At 44.1% G+C, this 13,599-nt stretch overlaps 1 pseudogene; it reads left to right on the top strand.

Moving 5' to 3' along the window:
• The first annotated feature begins 201 nt into the window (after positions 1–201).
• Positions 202–13,599, top strand: part of LOC139044076 (dehydrogenase/reductase SDR family member 6-like) — a 32,508-nt pseudogene continuing 19,110 nt past the window's right edge.

The raw sequence follows: 13,599 nt of genomic DNA, 5'->3' as shown, positions 1-13,599 counted from the left end.
TTACCTGGCTTCTGAAGTTCTCACAAAGATACTTTGGTCCATGTATTGCTGTTAAGACAGTGTCTCTGTCAGGGAAGAAGAGCTGGGACTTTGTATTCCTCCATCTTGCTGATGTCTCCCTCAGAATGTTGCTTAACTCTTATGACCTGAGTTTCAGTGTCATGATGAAAGATTGTGAAGGAACAATGATGAAAGTTAGCAATGGAAACTTGCGAGAATGTTAAAAAGCAGTAAGATGGTCAGACGACGCTAAAATCTGAAAAGTCAAGTCAGGACCAGAGAAGACAAAATACAGTATTGTTCATAGGAAACATTTTCTTGAGAGCCTAGCAGAATCATGTTCAGGAAACTTATTGAGAGCCTGCCATTCATACTCAAATATTTAACTACCTTCTACTGTGTGCTGATCACTGGTCTAGGCACCGAAAGGCACTGACTTTGTGGGACTCATGTAGCTGGAAAACAAATAACTCATACTTTTAATATGAGCTGATCACAATGTAAGGGTGAAAAAGATATGGTCCCTAACCTTAAACAAATTTAGTCCACTGACTATACAGAGGGGTAAGCAAATATCTGCAATACCATGTGACTTAGGCGGTCGTAGAGTAAGCATAATTGTTGAAGATCTGTGAATAAAGGGAGGCTGAAGACAGCTGCATCGAGAAAGAGGTACCTGAGTTGGCCTTGATTAGGGAACTCTCATATTCATAAAAAGTCTATTCCAAAATCCTCAAAAGTCAAAGGAAAGGTATTGGCGCTGGCCCCATGGCCAAGTGGTTAAGTTCGCATGTTCTGCTTTGGTGGCGTGGGGTTCACTGGTTCAGATCCTGAGTGTGGACCTACCACCGCTCATCAAGCCATGCTGTAGCAGTGTCTCACATAGAAGAGCTAAAATGACCTACAACTAGGATATACACCTATGTACTGGAGCTTTGGGGAGGAAAAAAAAAAAAGGAAGATTGGTAACATGTTAACTCAGGGCCAGTCTTCCTCACCAAAAAAAAAGCATAAAAAAAAAAGAAAGGAAAGATGTTGTTAGGAACACAAGGAGCACAGCTGCGTGTGATTACAGTCATTAGACCCAGTGTTAGAAGCTACAGTGGGGCAATGAGAGACAGTTTTACCAAAGACCTTATGTGAACACAAGCAGAAACTAGGGCAGGGTTTTAAAAAATCTTTAAGGGTAATTTTTACCATCCATTATAATTGAATTTCTAATAATCATTCACATTTTTAAGTACAAATGTAACAACTATTGTACATGCCAAGTCCTTCCTCCTCACAACATCCCTGAGGTAGGTGCTATGCCTACCTTCATTTTACAGATGTGAAACAGGTTTGGTCAGCTGGGTAACTTACTCACTTAGCTGGTGAGGGAAAGATGTGGGACTTACCTGCATCTTTCTGACTCCACAGTCTGTTCTTAACCACTGTGACTGTTACGGATACACTTAGCTCCAGGAACAAAAAACCTGAAAAGTGACTAAAGTTTATTTTTCTCACATAAGAAGTCCAGAGGAGTTACTTTAGGGATTTTGTCTTAAGCCTGTCTTCAAGGAACTAGGTTCCTTTTCTTCCCTATTGTCCTTAGTGTGTGCCTCTGACCTCAGACCAAGTCACAAAATGGCTGCTAGGTCCCAAGGCATCATATCCACGTTCCAGGACTGCCCCCCCCAAAAAAGGAAGGAGCAAAAGCCAAAGGCCTTTCTATCCAAGAAGAAAGGCCTCCTCAGAAACTCCAGCCCACATTTCATTGGCCAACCCTAGCAGCAAAGGAAGCTGGCAATTTGAGAGTTTTGTTTTCAGCCCCTTGACACAAATAATCCACATCAATCTACAAATCAAAATTGGGGTGAATTTATTATGAGTCAGGTCTGAGGACTAGCCTGGGGCCTTCCTCCCCCAAGGAAGGAAGGGCACCAAAGAAGTGGGGTGTACCGAGTGGTTATACACAGTCTTGGAACAAAGAGCATCCATCATATATGGCAGGAATATCCCTTTTACAATTATCGTGAGATGCTTTGCTGGCCCAGCAGGTCAGAGGTCAGTAGGTCAGTGGTCACAAGGTGGGTGGTCACACAGTGAGCACAGCAGGTCCATAATTAATCCTTAGTTTAGGGAGAGATGCATATTAAAGGAAATGCCGATGTGGGGGGAAGCTACCTCCTTATCTTTAAGGGCATTGTTCTTGTCTTTGGGACATTGTAAGCGTTTAAAGCAGATGTACAATGCATGCTCAACAGACCTTTCTGGAAAAACAAGGTCAGGTCAAATTAGTTTCAAACCAAATGGCTTCCTCATATCCTCCAATATAGCCTACTGCTTGTCACTTATTTATCACCCTTACAGTGTAGGAGGCAGGGGAAAGTGAGTTGGGTGGGTGCTGAGTGAACCCACTTAAACAGCACGTGCACAAACAACCTACACACTCACTCTGCTCAGTTACCTGCCTGAGAAAGTTGGAGTTACGAAGCCTAGTGTAGAGGGCTCACGTGACCCAGTCCTTTCTTTTCCTTCTTGTGTCTCTGTTCTCTTCAGCCAGACTTGGCTTTTTGCTCTTACCCAGCATGTTCTTTCCTTGAAGCCTCCACACTCCCACTGAGGCTCAACCTGCTCCCTGACGCCACCGCCAGTGCAGTCAGGACGCCTGCATTCCGCCACTAAGCGTGTATTAGTGTTAGAAGAGACGGCGCGTCACAAGAGAACCACAACCATACCTTCAACGCGAGAGAACGTGTGCTGCCCTCTCAGCAATCATGTCAAGGGCCAGGAGAGAAGGCTCTAGTATCTTCAGTGACCTGGGCTCCTTCTGTTTCGCGGCTCTGCCGTCTTCCACATGCGACTTCTGCCTCATTCCATCTTGAACACCGCAGAACGGCACGTAGTAGACACAAACGACAGGGACTGAGAGGGGTCAAAGCCAAGGGAGTGGTTTCCAGTCCTGAGCATGCTGCGGGGGCTTTTTCCGCTTTTCACCGTTTACTCGGAGTTAGCAGTTCGACCTGAGCTCCACTAGACGGCAGCACGTACACACATTGAGTATACCAATGTGCGAATCCTTAAAAACTCAAGGAAACAGAACCAGCAAACTCGGAAGAAACCTGAACTACACATCCCAGCATTCATCATTAAGCGCCTGACTTGTCTGCACGAAGGTCGGTCTCCGTTTGCCGCTCGCGCAGTGACCTGGAGGACGCCATCCACCTGCTGCTACTCTAAAGTAAGATTTCCTGGTATTTTTTCAATGAAACTTTAAATGGACTGGGAAAAGGAAATGTTTAATTTTTATGTGTTGCTTTGCTCTGCACGTTACTTATTTCAGGAAATCTTAGCAGTTAGATCAGGATTAGGGTGCATTTGGAAGTCTGGTATCTTAAGTTTTTCAAAATAACCAAAGAAGAGAGGATTTTTCAGTGAACATTTTTCTTCCGGGTTCATGAAGACAGAATTCCCGAAAATGCTCTGCCTCTGATAACGAAAAATTAACACTTTGATTCCAGTGTTTACAGTAAGAAAGCCATCACGTTTGCTTTTCATGTTGGAATTTACCATTTCAGGCCATGTTTGCAACTCATTTTCCCAAAAACTCTGTTTTAGCGTGGCAGTGCAGTTGACCTAACAGTAAACCTTCGGCTCCAAACTCCGGGCCCAGAAAGGCGGGGAGGCCGCCCGGAGCCCGGCGCCCAGAGCCGCAGGGCGCACGGGCTCAAGTCACAGCGTTTGATCCGCACGCTCAGGACTGGGGGTGGGTAAAGGTTCCTGGAGTCTCTCATTCCTAAAGTACATATTGAAAATATCTCAACTCTCCCCAAGTTTAAAGTGAGTATGAACCTCTCGTGTAAGAAGGGGGAAAACCAGTGAAAATTTCGTTGCCTCAGAGTGGCTGGGCTTCTTGGTGGCTGGCGAGGGCGGCCGCGGTCAGAGCGCCTCGGGCAGCGGCGAGCTGGTCCCGGAGTCGGGCGCCGGCAGCTCGGGGCAGCGCTGGGAGCAGAGGGAGCGAGCGCCCGGGCAGGGGCGGGGACGGCGGGGCACCCCCTGGAACGCCCGCCTCCTGTCCGCGCGTGGACGCCGCGGGCCCCGGGCGGCCGAGGGCTGGACGGCAGGGGTCCGGGCGACACGAGGCCCGCTGGACCGGCTGGTGGGAGGCCCGGGTGCGACGCCGGCTGGGACGCGGGAAGGAGCGCGCGAGACCGGGCCACACCTCGGGCCTTCGCCCCGCGCCCCGCCTCCCCCGGCGCGCCCGCCCCCGCCTGCCTGACGCCCCCCGGCGCGCCCGCCCCCGCCTGCCCGACGCCCCCCCACCCCGCCCCGCCCCCCCCCGGGCGCGCCCGCCCCCGCCTGCCTGACACCCCCCGCCCCCGCTTGCCTGACGCCTGCCCGCGTGAGCGCCCCCGGCGGGCGGAGCCGCGCGTGGCTGAGGAGCACGGAGTGGGGCTCAGGAGGAAAGGGCTTAGGGGCCCAGGCCGGAGAAGCCGCCTGCGCCTTCTCGGGCGCGGTGTGTGTGCGCGCGTGCTGCTTGAGTGCGTTCGCTCAACGCCCTCCCAGCTCGTTTCCCTGCCTTTCCCATCCTGAGGGGGGAAGACGGCGCCCCCACATGCCGGCCCCCGCGGCTGCTAGGGCTGGCGGGTGAACCGTGGGCCGGGGTTCTGAGCAGGCCTTCCTTCTTGGGTAGAAAGACCTTTGGCTTTTGCTCCTTCCCTTGGTGTTTTTTGGGGCGGATGCAGATATGGTGCCTTGGGACATAGCAGCCATGTTGTGACTTGGCGCGAGGTCAGAGGCACACGTTGAGAACAGCAGGATGGGGGAGAGAGCCTGGCTCCTTGAAGACCACCTCATTTGATCATCGTTTGACTCCTCGCCACCCCGACCTCAGCGCTAGCCGTTCCGCGCGCCCTGCAGTCGGCACTGGTCAGACCTGATGCACGCCACCTTTCCCCCGGTCACAGTGTCTCAGTCCTGCCTGTCAGAAGTGACTGACTGTGGCTGTTAAAGCGTTAACTCCCGCCGGCTTAAGCTTGAGAAGAGGATCGGCAGCGTTATGGGGAGGCCTGCGTTTCGTCTGTCTCTCTCACCTGGACCAGGCCACATCAGTTTCCTCATCTGTAAAATGGGGGTATTGGACATGATTTGATTTTCCGGTTCTTTTGTTCAGTGACTTTCTGAGGCCGATGGTGAAATCTTTCCAAGGGACAAGGAAAAACCACAGATGAGAGCCAGCCCTGATGGCTTAGTGGTTAAAGTTTGGTGCACTCCACTTCAGCCTCCTGGTTCAATGTTAGCTTAGGGCGAATCTTCCCCTGCAAAAATAAGAATATAAATAAACAAACTAGAAATGATTGATGGTGCAAACCCAACGGAAGTTTACAGGACAGAAAGCAGGAAGGACATGCCCAGTGGCATAGCAGTGCGTGCGGGCACAGCGGGGAGGATGGGGAGGGGAGGACTCCACCCCTTCTGGATCAGCATTGGGTTCTCAAAAAACCGAAAGGTGGGTCAAGTCCAATGTCTGTCTCTTACTGAGTATCAGTTGAGTGGGCTGTGCCAAATGGTTTTGATGTACAAAGCTAGGTATCTAGAGTGGGCGCTCTTGGAGAATTCTCATGGTGGGAATATTTGTGCTGAGGTGCCATCTTCAGGTTCTTAAAGGAGTACATTGAACCATTCATTCTAGATGTTACTGCATAGGACCATGTCTACAGTGCATGCCATTAAATACACGTGTCTGTAGATTAAACCGCAGGTTCCGTTATGGGTCGACTTGATGGGAAGGTCATCGTCCTGACAGCTGCTGCTCAGGGGATCGGCCGGGCCACTGCCATAGAAAGTTACTATCTCTGTTTGCTTCCTGCCTTTGGAGGTGTTGAATCACGTGGACAGATCCCATGGCTGTTTAATTCTGCTCTACTTCTTTTTTTTATTGGCTTTTGTGCTTCTGTTGTCTTAAGTTACAAAAATAAAAGTTGCTACTCTTGATCCCAGGCAGATGAAGCAAGGCTTACCTCACATATTTATTATGTGACGTTTCATAACTTTTGACGCTGAGAACTTATTTCTTTGCCTCAGTTTCTCTGCACTGTAATAAATTTGTTACAGCGGGCCTAAAGGAGTACATAGCCCTCTGAAATCACCTCAGTTCAGACATAGGACTCCAGAGTTCTAAGACTATCAGGTTACCTTTACCTTGTAATTTATAGCAGCTTCTTGCACATTATAGTCCTCACTTGAGCTAATAATGCAGCTTAACTGTAACGGTAGGATTAGTTTGATATTTGTGAAAACACTAGTATACTCTTAGGAGGAAAAGTGTTGAAATAACCCATTTTTCTCATTATTTGGGGTTTAGTCACCTGCTCAGAAATGGAATAAAGGCTGTCAAATCACAGAATAGTAGTATTTTGAGAGGTGTTAATAACAGAATCCTAGTTTTTTAAAAACACTATTGTATTTGATGTTACTAAAAGGGACAAAGTCAGATGACAAGCACAATGTATGTCATGTTGTACTAATTAATGATAAAAATAACAATGGGAAGGGCTAAGTGAGACTAGATAGTTTGAAATTCCACCCATGTATAAGGAAAACAATGAAAATAAGATAAAGGGAGAAAAGGCTAAAGGATTTTCTATTCATGAGAGCAGCTTAACCAAGTAAACAAAGGATTCATTTGTGTGTTGTCTTCCAGGCTTTTGCAAGAGAAGGTGCCCAAGTCATAGCCACAGATATCAATGAGTCCAAACTTCAAGAACTGGAAAAGTACCCGGGTAAGCAACTCAGCAGCTTGAACTTGGGATTCAGAGTCCATAAGGTATTATAAAAAACAGTACTCGTCTGCTGAAAGAAAATTACTTGGCTGGTCAGCTCCACCGGCCTTCTTCTTAGAGCCTGATTCTTTGATATCAAATCTATATTCTGTGAACCTACAGACAAAAATCTGTATACTTAAATATATAAAAGTTGTATACTTAAAATTTTTTTTATCCAGCATGTTGAAGGATTTTGTACCTAATTACAAAGTTGTATGTGAAATTTAACAGTTGTTGCGTTAACTTTTAATGACAACTTTCACTTCTGTGCCCTACTCAGCACAGTGCTGTCCAGTAGGAAAATGATGTGAACCACGTGTGTGATTTAAATTTCCTGTGGCTACATTTAAAAAGTAAAAAGAAACAGATGAAAATTAATTTTAGTAATGTATTTTATTTAACTAAATATATCTAAAATACCATTTTAACATACTCAATATAAAAAAAATTTATGGAATATTTTACATTCTTTTTTCATACTAAATCTTTTAAATTCACGTGTGTTGTACACTTACAGCGCATTTCAGTTCTGACTAGCTGCATTTCAAGTGCTTAGTAGCCACATGTGCCTGGTGGCTACCATATTGGAGACAGCTCAGCCCTAAAGTCACATATGATCAGAAACCCTAAGAGAGTATGCAAATTATTTCGCTGTGTATCACCCCTTACTGCACCACACTGAACTCAACTCCAGCATCAAAGGACTTCAACTAGAGTTCCTCTGAAAGAAATCAGAACAGACAGCTCATTTGAAAGTTAATTCTTCCAGCAAAATAGAACAGGTTATATAATCAAATGCAAATTAGCACATTGAATTCATGAACGGAATTAGACTATGCTATTTTAATTATTGGATTGTTTATTTATTATTGGAAAATTATTTAATTTTAATAATAGGGAATTTTAACTCCAAGTCAGAAAAACGCTGTTGTACTGAAAAAGTATTGAAAAAGTACTAAGGGAAGAAAGTCCTCCCAAAACTTTCTCCCCTTTCTCTCCTTTTCTATGTTTATAATCTTTTCTTTCTATATCTATAAAAGAATAATAAACCATATTTTTTTTAAAAACATTAAAATAGTGACTTTCTTTTATTAGAGAATGTTTGGGGTTTTTTAGTAACTATTACAGTGTGTCTCTGAGATCCAATGCTGGATCTCTCATGTCTAGCTTTCAAGTGTTTCATCCCTTCTCCTGGCCCCTCATTTCTTCTCCTTGCAATTTAGTGCAGAAATAAGTGATTATACCCTTGACTGACAAAGTTGTTTCCAATAAATAATGGAATTGACATGAAGGTAAAGTGCACAAATGGAAACAGTCTCCTGTCTCACTGCCCTGCCCTTCCCTACCCCTCACTCAGATAGGATTCAGTGTTCCTGGGGCAGTGACTCGCCTCTGGGGAAAGAGCAAGCCTGCGCTCTGTTATTACTGCTGGCTCACTGAGAAGCATCTAATATAGATCATTCATACTTCACTGTAAAGTCTTTTCTCAGAAAAGGCCTTTAGTATTCAATTTAGAGAGTGAAGAGAAAGGGAGGGAAAGAGAGGTGTGTTATTGGGAGTTCAGGATGGGGAGGATTTTAAGATTTTTATTAATGAGATTCTTAAGATTCTTAAGACCCTACCAATGGTCAACAATCCTATGAAGGCAAAATGGACAGATACTGTAATCTTTGTACTTCAAAGCAGCTACATCTACAAGACTAAACATTTTTTATGGGTATAAGTAAATAGTTTCCCTTGTTTTATGTTTCAGGTATTCAGACTCGAGTCCTGGATGTCACAAAAAAAAAAACAAATTGATGAGTTTGCCAATGAAATTGAGAGAGTTGACATTCTCTTTAATGTTGCTGGGTAATTCATAACTTTTTAATTTCATTCTCCTCACAGAAAGTTTTCTATGTCTTTTATTAAAAGAAATTTGATAATATGGCCAAATTATTCTTTGTGAACCCTAATATATTCCTTAGGAAATAAAGCTGGATTTTGGACAGAATTTTTGTTACAAGTAAGATTCAGCAAGTAAAACAGCCATAGAAGTTGACATGTGCTTGGGGCCTAAAGGCACTTAAGGATACTCAAGACAACTGCTACCAATCCAACGCTGTTGATCTACCTAAGGCTGGGGACAGGCTCACACCAGTGGACTTGTCACTGATGTTCCACTAAGACTTATAAAATAAAATTAAAAACTGTTTTCCAGGAGTGTCTTTAAGGCAAAGTATATCTGCCAAAAACTGAGTACTCAGTTTATTGAAATGCGAATGTTCCCCATTTGTTGGCACAACATTCTGGCAAGTTCTTTCTACCTCCCAAGCGCAGCATTTCTTATTAGGGCAATTAATCCCAGCAAAAGAAGTTTCACTCTGTTGCTTTATATACAGCACAAAGAGAATGGCTTAATTGAACTTGATAGAGTAGTACCAAACTTGCTGAACCATGCTTGAAGGATGAGAGACTGGAGCTGGAGCAGCCCCATGTGGAGCAGCTAGTGCTTGTGCTCACTCTCCCTTTTCAGGCATGACAGTAGAGATGAGGACAGTTGAGGCTTACGCAGGACTAAGTAGATAGAGTCTGATGTTCCACTTTTCTTGTGTGGTGTTAACGTTTATACTGTGGCATTGATAGAAAAATCCTAGAGCCTTCTTATGTATTTTTATGATTCTTCCTAATCATGTTTCAGTATGAAAAAAGTCTGTCTATTCATAGTTTATCATGTGTTACAATGTATGGAAATTAAAGCAACAATTTATGATTATCTATTTTATAAATAATCTGCTCATCTTTCATAGAAGAATATATTCAGAACCATGAAAAAATCAACTAGCAAAATTATTTTTTGAGCATCTATTAAATTTTCAGCAAAGTAAGGGATATAGAAATATAGCATGTGGTTCTTGCTGTCATTTGATTGAACTGGAAGTACAGTGGTACATGGGAATCACAACTGACAATATTTTATAAGTAATTACATAATTTTGGTCCAGGGGACAGTGAAATCAATTAGGACCCCATTGTTATAAAGCTTCCTTGAGGAAATGTGACTTGGAAAATAGCAAAGGCTATTTTGAGGGTTTTCTTTTGTTCTGCTTTGTTTACTCAGTATGTCAGAACTGTACAGTAGCGATATTACTTTGCTGCCCTGAGATGGTGAGATACTTGTTTTCCCTGCAACTTTGATTTCCCTTGAGAATGATAAGTTCTTGCCACCTGAGGGCACTGCTGCTCTTGAAATCAGAGTCCACTGGGGCAAGTGTCCTCAGTTGTTTGTAATGGCGTTGATATTTCCTGTGCATTTGGTATAGAGCTTCTTATGTTTGGGGGCTCCAGACACTTGCCGCCTTCTTTTAAAAGAAGGATCTTGTTTTCAAATAACAAATTTTTTACCTTAAGTTGTTGAGACACTTACTTACCTAATGTACCAAGTGATACTATGTTTGAATTGTTAAAAGTCTTGGTTAGGGAAGGGACAATGGTCTAAGTCAATAAATGAAAATAAAAATGAAAAGGAAGTGGAATAGAAATCGTTTTTAATGATAATTTTTCCCCATTGTTTAATTACTCTTCCAGTTTTGTTCATCATGGAACCATCCTGGACTGTGAGGAGAAAGACTGGGACTTCTCAATGAATCTTAACGTCCGCAGCATGTACCTGATGATCAAGGCCTTTCTTCCTAAAGTAAGGTGACCACCACCAGGATGACCACCACGTTAGTCTCCAGGTCTCCATCCTGGGCATCCAGAAAGAATCCTCACATGTGCTGAAGAGTAATGGTAGTTAACGTAATGACTAACATGTAGTGAACATAAATACCAAGGCATTTAGTATAAATTAATTCGTCTGACCTTCCAGTTCATCCATTCAAAGAATATTTATTAAGCACTTTCTACATGCCAGGCTCCATTCTAGGTGCAGAAGACAAATCAGAGAACTAAACAAAGTCCCTTCTGTCAGGGAACTTCCATTTTGGAGAGGTGAGACAGGATAATATGTAATCAAATAAACATATAACATGTGAGGTAGTTATAAGTACTATGAAGAGAAAAAAAGCTCAGTTATTAGAGAGGTCCCAGAGGGCCTCACTGATAAGGTGAGATTTTCATAGAGGCCGAATGGAGCAACGGAGCTAACCATTCAGGTGTTTGGGGAGAAGCTTCCAGGGAGAGGGACAGCAGGAGGCCTGTGGGACCAGAACAATCCGATGAGGTAGGTACTACTTTGTCCCATTCACTGTACAGAGAAAGAAACTAGGAGGTTAAGTAACTTGCCCAAATCACATAACTAGCAAGTGGTTAGAGCTAAGACTAGGCACACGCTCTCAGGATGGATGTACCCCACTGCTTTTCTGTACCTTGAGTACCCTCCTTACTCTCCTGTCTTTAGCTGAGCCACTGAAGTTCCAGAGAGGTGAGAGACAGCATGTGCTGAAGAGAGAGTATTCCTCCTGAGTCTGCCACCCTTGAATTCTCCAGCCTTCACACAGCTCATCAATGTTTTTCATTTTGTTATACAAATAAGCTTTAAGTACCTTTTGATACAAAGCACCACACCAGGTGCTCTAGGGGAGACAGGTGTAAATATGAAAAATGTTGACTTCAAATGAGCTTGTAAGCCAGCAGTGGCAGACAGCACGGGCTCAGACAATGGACGGGTTGACTGAGTACAGAACCAGCTCAGTTCAAGGTTGTAAATTAAATCCTAGTGAAATGCAGAAGAGCCATTCTTTCCATCCATCCCTGCTGGATGAGATGACTGGAGTACTGAATGCTGCCCTGTGCGGGGCAGGAGAAGAGCTTTTTAATGGCGCAGCAGGACTGATACTTTGCTCTGAACATTCAACCTAATGTCAAGAAGGATGCAGATGAATGCTAAAAGGAAAGTTAGAGAAATTGACTTAGTAACAAAGGAATTTGTTTTTAATCTATTTGTTTAGTGCCTAGAAGGGATCTTTGGGTGGGCCCACAGATTGTTGAACTAGCAAATTTTTTAAAAATATAAATTGCCTTTTTTACCTATCTGGAGGTGATGAAAATCTGTTATTTGGAACTTGGATGCATTTTTTGAAGGCTGGTCCTTAACACAGGATTTGGGGAGAAGCAAAGGCTGTGGTAAAAGGGGAGAGCGTCCGTCACAGCTGGTGAGACGTGTGAGACTCATTTGTAAAATGAGCTTGTTCGTGTCTGCAGTGCTTCACGAGTATCAGTGAGGAACGTAGGTGTGAGGCACAGTGGAGCTGAAATTTACACTTGTAAGTGTTAACTTTTAAAATATCGAACAATAACTTGCAAATTAGTGAGTTTGCCTGTGATTTAAAGCACCTTAACAATAATCCATATGAAACAATGACACTCGTTTGTAAAAAACGAAAAGAAAAAAATCCCCCAAAATATTAACCAGTGGGATGGGGAATCAAAAGGAGTCAGTGCCACTTGTTAAGGTGACCCTAACCAACCTGACCCCAAGGTCAGACTCTGGTGTCAAAAAACCTTCGGCACAGCCTGAGCTCTGCCCCTAATTCGCCAGGTGCCCTAGGAGATGGTACTTAGGCTCTCTCAGCATGTGTTTCTTCTATTTATTTATTTACTTTTTTTTTTTTCTAAGATTTTATTTTTACTTTTTCTCCTCAAAGCCCCCCGGTACATAGTTGTGTACTTTTAGTTGTGGGTCCTTCTAGTTGTGGCATGTGGGATGCCACCTCAGCGTGACTTGATGAGCAGTGCCATGTCCACACCCAGGATTCAAACCAGCAAAAGCCTGGGCCACCGAAGCGGAATGCGCAAACTTAACCACTCAACCGCAGGGCCAGCCCCATGTTTCTTCTGTTTAAAATGAGGGTGATAGATTACACAATCCCTTCCAGCAGTAATTGTCTAGGATCCTCTTGTGTTCGTTAACCATGACACACATATACCCAGTTAGAACTTTCCAGAGGAAGCCAGGATTTGGAGTCCAAGCAGATCTGCAAGGTCAGGTGGTCAAAATATAGGAACACTTGTAGGAAATTTCTGTTCATGGATAGACATTCCAAGACTGAAAGATCGGTCAAAAGGCAGAGGACAAATTGAAGATTCTGTAAGAGGTCAGTGCAGAATCCAAGGTCCACTAGAAAAGAAGATCCATTACGACAAGGATCTGGGGAGGGCTTGGATGTTTGGGGATTTTTCCTCCTTTGCTGTATTGTAGAAGAGTCCCTAGCACACGGAAGTGCTTAGCAAATGTTGGTTGAATGAGTAAGTGAATCTAGGTTATCAGTCCAGGTTGGGGTCAGGCATGGAATCACTGAAGACCCAAGGAGCCAAGGTCTGCCAAGTTTAGGAGCTGAGTTCTGGTTGATGGGGACAGAAGAGCTGAGTCAGAGTGGGACTGACTAGATACAGCTAGAGGAGATCTTTAGAGACCTTTGTAGCCCTGCCTGAGCTTCTGGAAGATCAGTCCTATGTGGCCTTACTATGTACAGACACTCCACTTTATGGGCCACAGAGGGCTGCTGCTTGGCAGGCAGAGGGAGCATCACACGGGACAGCAGGTTCTGAGCTGGGGGTAGGAAGGCAGCATGGAGGGAGGCAAGGACTTTGGGCTGGAGAATCAGCAGACAGGCCCAGCCGAATGTATGGTACCAGTGTTGGGGCAGCAGTAGCATCTCTAGGCGCGAAATTCTAGTTTGCCTGAGAGATTATTGCATTTCAGAAGATTGGAGACTGAACTCACTTAATAGCCCATTTTTATATATTAAGTTGGGCTGTATGTATTAAAAATGGATTATGTATGTTAATTATATTTCAATAAAACTGGAAC

Source organism: Equus asinus, unplaced genomic scaffold (assembly GCF_041296235.1).
Source record: "Equus asinus isolate D_3611 breed Donkey unplaced genomic scaffold, EquAss-T2T_v2 contig_583, whole genome shotgun sequence".
NCBI classification, from domain to species: Eukaryota; Metazoa; Chordata; class Mammalia; order Perissodactyla; family Equidae; genus Equus; species Equus asinus.
The sequence above is the reverse complement of the archived record's forward strand: the minus strand, read 5'-3'. Positions and strand labels throughout refer to the sequence as shown.